Here is a 13,575-nt window from a genome sequence, read left to right on the forward strand (position 1 = left end):
TACAGTCCACGGGGTCACAAAAGAGTCAGACACGACCGAGAGACTAAACAACAACAATTGTAAGATGACATTACCTATTTAATAATTCTCAAGTTAATTTATTGATAGAGTTATAATATAAAAACATTAACTCTGTGATTTTTTAAAAACTGTGCTTTAACTCTGTGAATTAACTCTGTGATTTCTTATAATTATTATTTTATTAAAAAGAAGCACCATGAACATCTCATTTGCATCCAGGACAAATATATTTAATAAATAATTGACTAATTTTGCTTAAAATGTTCCTTTATAATTTGTAAAAATTGTTTCAGATATTTAATTTATAAAAATTCTTTCAGATATTTACATTTTTAATGCAGATCACTTAGGAAGGTTTCAGTTGAATGGCAAGTATCATATACTTTGTCCTAAAAGGTTTCAAAGTGATTTAAATTGCTGCTTGGTGTAAAATGTTACACACGATTTAAAATAGTTTGTTGTTTCTTCCTGGGAGATGATTGGTCATGTCTTTTAAGTGCCCCTAGATAAGAGTAAGAGGCTTCCCTGGTGGCTCAGTGGTAAAGAATCCACCTGCTAACACAGGGGATGCAGGTTCAATCCCTGGGAGGGGAAGATACCCTGGAGTACGAAAGGACAACCCCCTCCAGTACTCCTGCCTGGGAAATCCCACGGAGAGGGCCTGGCGGGCTACAGTCCATGAAGCTGAGGAGTCAGACAGGACCCTTCGACTAAATAAAAATAAAATAACAACAAAAGCAATAGGGATATTCTTCTGGATGGAATCCATCTGAAAATAAGCATAGAGTGTTACATGGAGAAATGTGCTTTTCTTTTCCTTGCTTTTGTTTTCATTGCAGAATGGGGGAAGTGGTAAAATATGAATGAAAAGGCAGGCTGAAACCTTTACCAAGCAAGAAATGGGCCATTCCTTTCCCCTCTCATCACACAAGCAGAGAGATGAATGTAGAACCCCCCATGAAAACAGACACAAGAATTTGGTGCCGTCATAGAGGTCTTTCCCAAGACCTAAGGACCCACTCCATGAAATTCAGAATCAAGGGACAATTCATGAAGTCCATCTGCATCTAACCTTGCATGCTAGGAGGGCCTCCCAGTTCTTGTTGCCCCCACTTTGATTTGCAGCTTCCTGTACCAGCAATGCTGACCCAAGCCGGGCAGAGCATGTGGCCTGTTGGAGATCTGAGGATAACGAAGCAGGAGGGGAGGAACGCGAGGCAGCAGGCTGGCTGGAGGTGGGTGAGTTCCTTCATGCTGTAATCAGAGGGTGAAATCTGTGACAGCAAAGGGGCTTAGGCTGTGAGAAGCTAATGCAGGGGGTGGCAAAGAATTCCTCAGCTCATATAATTATATTTTCTCAGAAAAAAGAAATCAGTGGAAAGGAGATACAAACAACTGGTTTCATTCTTAGAAGTCTGTCTTTGGGCCAGATACAATCATTTTCTTTAAGCAGCACAGAAGATTGTCATTTCCTGTAAAACAGCCTTGCACATGGGTTTAACTATCACTCTGAAAAAATTCACATGTCCTTCCCACATTTATCAATGTCAATCGAGTAGCTTTTCTTAAGCTTTTCCCACACTCATCAATGCCATAATGATGCTTCAATGAGCCAGAGTAGCCTTAAGATATTGAGTACCAATTTAACAGTTCATATTTTATTTTGTTTCTAATGATGCCAGTTCATTTCTCTTCCAATGCCCCCCCCCCTTTTTTTTAGATATCAGCATTATCTATCTCTCTCTTTTTTTTAATTTTATAGATCAGGCCTAGTTATTGTCCTGTAATAAAATTTGCTTCTCACAGAAAACTCAGTTTTACAGAAGGAAATAAAGGGGATGAGTTTTCTGTTAGTTTCTTGCTAATTAAAAATCCAGGCTAAGTGGAAGAGTGGGGAAGTATGTCTATGCAGGCTTTTGTTTCACTTCTGCTAACCCTCTGGGTGGTCTTAGACAAGTCATTTAATCTAAAGAGCTTTGTTTTTAAAGACATGAGGTTTAAAATAGAGAAACTTGAAGTGTCTTGCCACTGTAAAATTCCAGAAGATATCATCCAACCTAACTTTTTAAATATGCAGATACACAGAAGAAAAATCATCACCTGATGCTAATGTTCACTACTTCTCATTAGATAATTAGCCATACTTTGAAAATTCTTTATAACAGAGTGTAAGCAAAAAGTTATAATCACTCTTTTGAATCAGGATTTCAATTTTGTAATGGGTTAGTTTTAGGTTTCAGCGTACTTTAGGAAGTTTTAACAGACTCTCACAAAAGTAGTACTACTGGCATATTATTGTAAAGCAAACACAAATAACAAAATCCGTGAGCATTAGTTATTTGCTGCTGCTGCTAAGTTGCTTCAGTCGTGTCCACCAGGCTCCTCCGTCCCTGGGATTTTCCAGGCAAGAGCACTGGAGTGGGATGCCATTTCTTTCTCCAATGCATGAAAGTGAAAGTGAAGTCGCTCAGTTGTGTCCGACTCTTCACAACCCCATGGACTGCAGCCCACCAGGCTCCTCCGTCCATGGGATTTTCCAGGCAAGAATACTGGAGTGGAGTGCCATCGCCGTCTCCGAGTTCTTTGCTAGTTATATAAAGTTCTATATCCTTGTTGTTATTAGTTGTTTAGTTACCATGTTCGAATCCTTTGTGACCCCATGGACTGTAGCCCACCAGCCTCCTCTGTCCGTGGGATTTCCCAGGCAAGAATACAGGAATGGGTTGCCATTTCCTACTTTAGGGGAACTTCCCAACTGAGGGATTGAATCTGTGTTTCCTGCATTAGCAGGCAGACTCTTTATCACCATATCCACATGAACTTTTAAATATTGATTTTCTTTGAAATTAATTAATACAAACCTAAGAGGATGGATATTAAATGACATATTGCAGCAAAGAGCCCCAAAAACATCCCGAAGCATTTCTAAGTCAAGTGAAAGTGCAAGTCACTCAGTCATGATCGACTCTTTGCGACCCCATGGACTGTATAGTTCCTGGAATTCTCTGGGCCAGAATACTGGAGTGGGTAGCTTTTCCCTTCTCCAAGGGATCTTCCCAACCCAGGGATCGAATCCAGGTCTCCTGTATTGCAGGAATATTCTTTACCAGCTGAGCCACAAGGGAAACCCAAGAATACTGGAGTGGGTAGCCTATCCCTTCTCCAGCGGATCTTCCCAGCCCAGGAATCGAACCAAGGTCTCCTGCATTCAAAGCCAACAAATACTTTAAAAATATTTAGGTCCTTTGGAAAGAAGCATTTCAGTACTTTCTGTGTGTGATGGTGGAGCTGTTTTCCCAGTGATGAAAAAGACGTTTCTGGGATTTTGAACTGGACAATCTCAATGTCTTGGAAGTTTCTTTATTTATTTATATACTTCTAAGTCTTAATAAGTTACTGTTGCTAATCTTATTTTCCTGTTTGTAAGCTGTTCTGATATTAAATTTAGGTCAGTACTCTTTGTTTTTATTGGCTTTGTGTAAGTATCTTCATGTCATAGAAGATTAATGTTCCCCATCTACCCATGATCCTTCCAATGTTCTCTTCCAATAGGCCTAAAAGTTCACTCAGTCTATTTTCTTCTCATCTTAATGGCTATTTAACAGATGGTCAGGCCATTTGCTTTTGATTTTCTTGTCCATTTTATCACTGCATATTCAGTTTGGGGATGACAAATAATGTTTGTTCCATATTTATCTGAAGCATGCATATTTTTTCACATTTTTTTCCTTTTTTTTGATTCATTTCCCTTATTTTATAAATCAATGACTATTCACTATGTAATGTTTTACTTTCATGTTTCCAGCAGATACAAAGATTATTGTCCTTCTCATTACAACTAAATTTAGTTCGATCATGTCCTTTTGTAGCTATAAAATCATACAGCGGTTTTACTAGTAACTAGATAAACCTTGCTTGTTTATGCTTAAACCATTAAAAATATTAATGCAGTTGTTATTAAGGTTTTTTTTTTCCTTCAAGGAATCCAACTTTAAAACCTTCTTTTTTCTCTCGCCAGGCGTCCTCGTGTGAGTGACATCGTCTTTAAACCCTGCGTGGCAATCCCTGACGCACCGCCGTGATGCCCAGGGAAGACAGGAAAAAAAATAAATAAATAAAACCTTCTTTTCTCAAAAATTTATCTATATGATAGGGGATATTCTTGCTAGCTATGATATCTTAAAGTATTTTAGAAATGCAATATTCAAGGGTTTTAAAAGACTGTCTTCAAACTGTAATGAAAAATGTCATAGAATCTTATTCACAGTTCCCCCAGTAGAGACCTCATAAAATGTATATTCTGTAGAGATAATAATAACAATAATTATCAACTATTTATCAATGCAGTGATTTGGGGGCAGGAGGAGAAGGGGACGACAGAGGATGACATGGCTGGATGGCATCACTGACTCAATGGACATGAGTCTGGGTGAACTCCGGGAGTTGGTGATGGACAGGGAGCCCTGGCGTGCTGAGATTCATGGGGTCGCAAAGAGTCGGACACGACTGAGCGACTGAACTGAACTGAATAGTCCTAGAGTTTGTCATTTCAAATTAAATGGTTGATCCTGGTCATTGCTAGAGCAAAAGATAGTATGACATGATCCAAATCAATCCATAAATCCTGACACTGAAAGCCAAATAAAGCATCCTTGTTTCTTTGTATTTTGCCTTATTATCAAGGACACAGACCTATTCATGGTAAAATGGTATTACTTCAGTAGAGTATCACAGGGGCGAGCTCTAACATTCTAGCAGATATTGGGAAACTTAATCAAAACAATCAAAATGGACTAAAAAGAAGGCCAAGAACAGAAACAGGAGTATTAAACTGAATTGCATTTGTTATTTGATCTAAATTTTCAGAAAATAGCATTATGAGTAGATAAATGAAGCAGATAAAGCCACATCTGGCAGAAAGATTAAAGATGATTTAAGACATTTTTTTTAAAGTTACCTATTAGAAGTAAAAGTTGTAATCTGAAATATCCTGTGCCTTAACTTTTCTTATCATGTGATTTTTTTTTTCCTTCTTGTTAAATTTATCATTGGATGTGCCTGTGCACTCTCTTTTTTCATTTACAAAATTATTGTTTTGTGGAAGTCAGTCCAATTTCACAGATTTTTGCATGCTGGCCAGAATGCAGATGTCTATGCAATTGTGTTATTTTCTCGAATTATTTCACTTCCTCCACAGCCATTGAGCAAATTAACTGGAATTTCTATTGAAGTGTGACACAGTTTTAGTTCATTTTGTTGAATGTGATAATTAACTCCCAGTTGCCTGAGCATCACATAAAGTACATACTCTTTTAATGTGCATGTACAATAAAGCATGAACTGAATAAGTGTACATTAATAAACACCCCTAAATGTGGATAATAACTTTCCTGCAGGATTGATAGGAGAATCATATATATAAAGGGAGGGAAGTTTGTAAATTGTAAAGCTATATAATTTTGGCTATTGTCAGAATCAATCATTATTGATATTTAGAATGATGATATACCTTCTAATTCATTGAACTTATTTGAATTATTGAAATAGTCCATTTTATTTTTTCTATATCTGAATCCCTGTTATTTATTATTTTGCTAATTTAATCAAAATTAACTTTATCTACTATCCATTTTTAAATAAGATCTAGATGTCACAAATAGGATGAGGTTTCTGCAAACCATGGCCTAAAATAAACTACAGATGTTTTATTTTATTTGTTTTTATAATTAAAGACATTTTTATTTTCAGATTCTTATGATCTCTACTTTGATCATTCAATTTGCATAATAGACTTCTATAATTTTGTCCAACACTATTATAGATATGAGTTTTAAATATGATATGTGATATACATATATATAAATGTGTTAGGCTCACTTTGCATACCAGCTTATTACTAATTTATGTTTGAAGATAATTATGGCAATTTGTTGAAAAAATTAAACCATTAAACTCTATAACATTTAAGTTAAAGTGTGCTTTAACTTAAATTATATTTAATTTAATTTAACTTAAATATATTATAAGTGTTACTTATAATTAAAAGATTTTGGTGATAAAATTAACAATTATGTTAACTTGTGCATCTTTAAATACTTATTTTTAGTAGATATTTATTTTTTATATTTTTTAGAGTAATTTGTATTTTCTCCTACAAAATTCAGAAATAAGATGAAAAGTAAAAAAGAAAATAAATATCACTGACCTTGTGTGCTTGTGTACGCTTAGTTGAATCCAACTCTTTGTGACCTCATAGACTGCAGCCCACTAGACTTTTCTGTCCATGGGATTTCCCAGGAAGAATACTGGAGCCATTTTCTTCTCTAGGAGATCTCCCCAACACAGGGACTGAACTCACTTTTCCTGCTTGGCAGGCAGATTCTTTGCCACTGAGCCACCAGGGAAGACTACCTCTTTGCCTACTTATTTGTTTACAATTTTTTATTTTTTATATAAACTCTTTATTATAATATTTAAATATGTTAGCAGAGATGATATCACAGTATTCATGTAGCAAAAGTTTAAACTTGTATAAACACTGAAGGTTGTTCCAATTTTTAAAATAAAATGTATAAAAATAATGTGTCAAATCTGTCTCTAAATCTTTGACTATATATTCGACTATTTTATGTTAATGTATGCCTAGCAACAAGGTTACTAAGTCAAATTTTATTTAATTTTTTAAAGGAACTTTAAAGAAAGACAAGGTATCTTCCTAGAAAATTTGCAATAATTATGCAAACAACATCAGGGTATGAGAGGTATGAGAATGCCTATATCGACTGCACCTTGAACAAGTTTGATATAACAATATTTAATATTTTTAATTCGTAGACAAATTAAATTTTTAGGAATAAACTGTAATTAAAGTCTAGTCTACAGTTTTAGAGTTTCTTTTTCTCGAGGAGTTTGCGGTTGCCTAGCATATGGCAAATCAGATAAATGGCCTCAGTGTTTGCTGCAGGGAGGTTGTGTTCACTAATCTTAGGATATGAAACTTATACACATATTATTCCAATAGCATCAGTCATGTTGGGGCCTTCCAGGAGGCTTCAGTGGTAAAAGAATCTGCCTGCTAAGGCAGGAGTTGCAGGAGAAGCCAGTTCAATCCCTGGGTTGGAAAGATCCTTTGGAGAAAGCAATGGCAATCCACTCCAGTATTCTTGCTGGAGAATCCCACTGACTGAGAAGCCTGATGGTCTAGAATCCACAGGGTTGCAAACAGTTGAACATGACTGAAGTAACTGAGCACACATATTTAATATACCTTTAATCCTAAATGTGTATATATTCATGTTAATGTGTATTCTTTGAAAATTAGATCTTTTATGAAGTTTCTCTCTATCTCATTTAATGCCTTTTCTTTTGTATTCATATTTTCTGGTATTAATAGAGTGAACCTTCTTTCTTCCTTTGCCTGGCATAGCCCAGCCTTGTATTTAAAAAAACAAGAACAAAAGCAGTGTCCCTTGTGTTTGTCTTGTCTACTGTACATTGCACAAACTTATCTTTTTAAAAATGTATCAAAATAGATACAGGTAATAACAGATTTTAAAAAAAAGTCATAAGCATGCAGCTGCAGTGAATGCACCCACATAGGCAGTAAGAACAGTTATCTAGGTCATTTCTAAGATACAAGAACCACAATCCCCTTATGAAATCCCTTGTTTTTTATTAAACACAATCTATTTCTGTTGTAATTGATATAGAATGGTTTTATCTCGTCACTTTATTTTTAAATTTGGTTGTGTTTATTTTATCTATTTTTTCTCTGCCATATGTATTATATTTATTCTTATTTTCTCCAGTGAAAGAAGCAGAATGTGTTTTTACTACATTAAAAAAAAATTGCCTTTATCTTTCTCAAAATGTTATCTTAACCCACATTTCCAAACAGAATCAAATTTATCTAAAATACCTTTTGACTCTTTCATAAAATAAGGTAAGGGATTTAACACGCGTTCACATTCCTCATCCTTCTACTTCCTGACGTTAAGAATATAAAGATTATTTTCTTAGGATGCCTAAGGGCGAGGACACTATGTAGTGATGTACTGTATCCTCAAGCAAATACCATTACAGTGGAGACAGGACACAACGTTGCTATTTATTCTATTGCCTTGAAAATAAGTTAAGCCAAAGGGAAATTCACAACAACATCATTTAACAACAGGCAACTAATACCAAGTCTTCGGTTAGCCATCATCATTGATCCACAGCTAGCGATGGCTGGGTGTAGTGTCCCTGAATCTCTTCTTAGTGATGGATTTGAAAATGTTTTGGGAGCCACTGGAAATCTAGAGAGATGCCATTATGAGAGAGACGCAGCTGATATATGCTTACCTGCATTAGAAACTGGGCTTCCCTGGTGGCTCAGATGGTAGAGAATCTGCCTGCAATGTGGGAGGCTGGGGGCTGACCCTGAGAGGGTGATAGGCAGGAAGGCTAGGGGCCCCCAAACTGGGGAATAGGCTGCACGTGTCATGTTTTTTTATCTCTCTCTTAAGCAGCAGGAGGAAGCACTACAAGTGTCAATTTTTTTTCTCTTCCCTGTACAAAATTAAAAAAAGGTTACCTTTAAAATTCTGTGTTGCTATGACGACACCTGGTTCCACCAGAACTTAACTTTTCTCAATCCTTGAGCTAACCAATGCTTTTTTCTTAAGGAAATGTTTTTCGTAAGCTTTGCTAATGAACTATGTATTCAGCCTTAGTTCAGTCTCTCAGTCCTGTCCAACTCTTTGCTAATGCTCTCTCTTATGAAACAATCTTTTACTTTATTTTCAGTAAGTTTTTTTTTCCTCTTTCCCATTCAATTTGCTTTTAAGAGCAAGGAAGGCTGAAGGAGACTGCTTGAATTCAATGCCTGGTAATGATGATGGTTAATACCCTTTTGTGTTTTCACTTCAGTTCACTTCAGTCACTCAGTCATCTCTGACTCTTTGTGACCCTGTGGACCGTAGCACGCCAGGCTTCCCTGTCCATCACCAGTTCCCAGAGCCTGCTCAAACTCATGTCCATTAACTTGGTGATGCCATCCAACCATCTCATCCTCTGTCGTCCCCTTCTCCTCCTGCCTTCAATCATTCCAGCATCAGGGTCTTTTCCAATAAGTCAGTTCTTCACATCAGGTGGCCAAAGTGTTGGAGCTTCAGCTTCAACATCAGTCTTTCCAATGAATATTCAGGGTTGATTTTCTTTAGGATTGACTTGTTTAATCTTCTTGCTGTCCAAGGGACTTTCAAGAGTCTTCTCCAACACCACAATTCAAAGGAATCAATTCTTTGGTGCTAAGCTTTCTTTATAGTCCAACTCTCACATCCATACATGAGTACTGGTAAAACCATAGATTTGACTACATGGACCTTTGTTGGCAAAGTAATGTCTTTGCATTTTAATATGCTGTCTAGGTTAGTCATAACTTTTCTTTCAAGGAGCAAGGGATCTTTTAATTTCATGGGTGCAGTCACCATCTGCAGTGATTTTGGAGCCCAAAAAATAAAGTCAGCCACTGTTTCCATTGTTTCCCCATCTATTTGCCATGAAGTGATGGGACCAGATGCCATGATCTTAGTTTTCTGAATGTTGAGTTTTACGTTGACTTTTTCACTCTCCTCTTTCACTTTAATCAAGAGGCTCTTTAATTCTTCCTGGCTTTCTGCCATAAGTGTGGTGTCATCTGCATATCTGAAGTTATTGATATTTCTCCCAGCAATCTTGATTCAAATTTGTGATTCCTCCAGCCCAGTGTTTCTCATGATGTACTCTGCATATAAGTTAAATAAGCAGGGCGACAGTATACAGCCTTGACAAACTCCTTTCCTGATTTGGAATCAGTTTGTTGTTCCATGTCCAATTCTAGCTGTTTCTTCTTGACCTACATACAGATTTCTCAGGAGGCAGGTCAGGTGGTCTGGTATTTCCATCTCTTGAAGAATTTTCCACAGTTTGTTGTGATCCACACAGTCAAAGGCTTTGGCATAGTCAATAAAACAGAAGTAGATGATTTCTGGAACTCTCTTGCTTTTCCAATGATCCAATGAATGTTTGCATTTGATCTCTGGTTCCTCTCCCTTTTCTAAAACCAGCTTGAATAATTGGAAGTTCACGGTTCATGTACTGTTGAAGCCTGTGTTGGAGAATTTTGAGCATTACTTTACTAGCGTGTGAGATGAGTGCAATTGTGCAGTAGTTTGAGCATTCTTTGGCATTGACTTTCTTAGGGATTGGAATGAAAACTGACCTTTTCCAGTCCTGTGGCCACTGCTGAGTTTTCCAAATTTGCTGGCATATTGAGTGCAGCACTTTCACAGCAATATCTTTTAAGATTTGCAATAGCTCAACTGGGATTCCATCACCTCCACTAGCTTTGTTCGTAGTGATGCTTCCTAAGGCCCACTTGACTTCACATTCCAGGATGTCTGGTTCTAGGTGAATGATCATACCATTGTGCATATCTGGTTCATGAAGATCTTTTTTGTACAGTTCTTCAGTGTATTCTTTCCACCTCTTATTATCTTCTTCTTCTGTTTGGTCCGTAGCTTTCCTGCTTTACTAATTACACCAAAACCTTTACCTGTGTAGATCACAGCAGACTGTGGAAAATTCTCCAAGAAATGGGAATACCAGACCACTTTACCTGACTTCTGAGAAGTCTGTATGCAGGTCAAGAAGCAACAGTTAGAACTGGACATGGAACAAAAGACTGGTTTAAAATTGGGAAAGGCGTAGGTCAAGGCTATATATTGTCACCCTGCTTATTTAACCTAATTGCAGAATACAGTATGTGCAGTGCTGGGCTGGAAGAAACACAAGCTGGAATCAAGATTGATGGGAAAAATATCAATAACTACAGATATGCAGATGACACCACCCTTATGGCAGAAAGTGAAGAGGAACTAAAAAGCCTCGATGAAAGTGAGAGAGGAGAGTGAAAAAGTTGGCATAAAACTCAACATTTAGAAAACTAAGATCATGGCATCCAGTCTCATCACTTTGTGGAAAATAGATGGGGAAACAACAGAGACAGTGACAAACTTTATTTTGGGGGCTCCAAAATCATTGAAGATGGTGACTGCAGCCATAAAATTGAAAGACACTTGCCCCTTGGAAGAAAAGCTACAACCAACCTAGACAGCATATTAAAATGCAGAGACATTACTTTGCCACCAACAAAGGTCCATCTAGTCAAAGCTATGGTTTTCCCAAAAGTAATGTATGAATGTGAGATCTGGACTTTAAAGAAAGCTTAGTACTGAAGAATTGATGCTTTTGAACTCCGGTGTTGGAGAAGTCGCTTGAGAGCCCCTTGGACAGCAAGGAGATCAAACCAGTCCATCCTCAAGGAAATCAGTCCTGAATGTTCATTGGAAGGACTCATGCTGAAACTGAAACTCCAATATTTGGCCACCTGATGTGAAGAGCTGACTCATTGGAAAAGACCCTGATGCTGGGAAAGATTGAAGGCAGGAGAAGGGGGCGACAGAGGATGAGAAGGTTGGATGGCATCATCGACTTGATGGACATGAGTTTGTGCAGTCTCCAGGAGTTGGTGATGGACAGCGAAGCCTGACATGTTGCAGCCCATGGGTCACAAAGGGTCGGACATGACTGAATGACTGAACTGAACTGATACCATTTTATGCCCATCTTTGCATGAAATGTCCCATTGGTTTCTCTCATTTTCTTGAAGACATCTCGTCTTTCCCATTCTGTTGTTTTCCTAGATTTCTTTGGATTGATCAATGAGGAAGGCTTTCTTATCTCTCCTTCCTTTTCTTTGGAACTCTTCATTCAAATGGGTAATTCTTGCCTTTTCTCCTTTGCCTTTAGTTTCTCTTCTTTTCTCAGCTGTTGGTAAAGCCTCCTTAGACAACCATTTTGCCTTTTTGTATTTCTTTTTCTTGGGGAAGGTCTTGATCACTGCCTTCTGTACAATGTCACGAACCTCTGTCCATAATTCTTCAGGCACTCTTTCTCTGAGATATAATTCCTTGAATCTATTTCTCACTTCTACTGTATAAGCCTAAGGGATTTGACTTAGGTCATACCAGGATGATCTAATAATTTTCCCTGCTTTCTTCAACTTAAGTCTGAATTTTGCAATAAGGAATTTATGATATGAGCCACAGTCAGCTCCTGGTCTTGTTTTTGCTGACTATATAGAGCTTCTCCATCTTTGGCTGCAAAGAATATAATCGATCTGATTTTGGTTTGACCATCTGGTGATGCCCATGTGTAGAGTCTTCTTTTGTGTTGTTGGAAGTGGGTGTTTCCTATGACCAGTGCATGCTCTTAGTAAAATTCTGTTAGCCTTTGCCCTGCTACATTTTGTACCCCAAGGCCAAAATTGCTTGTTACTCCAGGTGTTTCTTGACTTTCTGCTTTTGCATTTCAGTCCCATATGATGAAAAGGACATCTTTTTGTGGTGTTAGTTCTAGAGGGTCTTGTAAGTCTTCATAGAACCATTCAACTTCAGCTTCTTCACAATTACTGGTCAGGGCATAGGCTTGGATTACTGTGATATTGAGTAGTTTGCTTTGGAAACAAACAGAGATCATTCTGTCATTTTTGAGATTGTACCTAAGAACTCCATTTCAGACTCTTTTGTTGACTATGATGACTACTCCATTTCTTCTAAAGGATTCTTCAGGGAAGGTCATCTGAGTTAAATTTGCCTATTTCAATACATTTTAGTTCACTGATTCCTAAATGTCAATATTCACTCTTGCTATCTCCTGTTTGACCACTTCCAATTCACCTTGATTCATGCACCTAACATTCCATGTTCTTATGCAATACTGTTCTTCACAGCATCAGACTTTACTTTCATCACCAGTCACATTCACAACTGGGTGTGGTGTTCTTCAGGCAAGAATACTGAAATGGTTTGCCGTTCCCTTCTCCGGTGGACCACATTTTGTCAGAACTCCCACAATGACCCATTCGTCTTGGGTGGCCCTACACAGCATGGCTCATAGTTTCATTAAGTTATAAAAGGCTGTGGTCCACGTGATCAGTTTGATTAGTTTTCTGTGATTGTGGTTTTCATTCTGTCTGCCCTTTGAGGGATAAGGATAAGAGGCTTATGGAAGCTTCCTGATGGGAGAGACTGACTGAGAGAAACTGGTTCTTGTTCTGATGGGTGGAGCCATTCTCAGTAAATCTTTAATCTGATTTTCTGTTGATGGCAAGGCTGTGTTCCCTTCCCGTTTTTTGATCTGAGAACAAACTATGGTGGAGGTAATGAAGATAATGGAAGTGAAGTGAGGTGAAGTCACTCAGTCGTGTCCAACTCTTTGCGACCCCATGGACTGTAGCCCACCAGGCTCCTTGGTCCATGGGATTTTCCAGGCATGAATACTGGAGTGGGTTGCTATTCCCTTCTCCAGGGGATCTTCCCAACCCAGGGATCGAACCCAGGTCTCCCACATTGTAAGCAGATGCTTTACCATCTGAGCTACCAGGGAAGCCCCTAAGATAATGGGATCTCCTTTAAAAGGTCCCCTGTTTACACTGCTGCATTCAGTACCCCGACCCTGCATCAGGCCACT

Source organism: Bos indicus x Bos taurus, chromosome 12 (assembly GCF_003369695.1).
Source record: "Bos indicus x Bos taurus breed Angus x Brahman F1 hybrid chromosome 12, Bos_hybrid_MaternalHap_v2.0, whole genome shotgun sequence".
Lineage (NCBI taxonomy): Eukaryota > Metazoa > Chordata > Mammalia > Artiodactyla > Bovidae > Bos > Bos indicus x Bos taurus.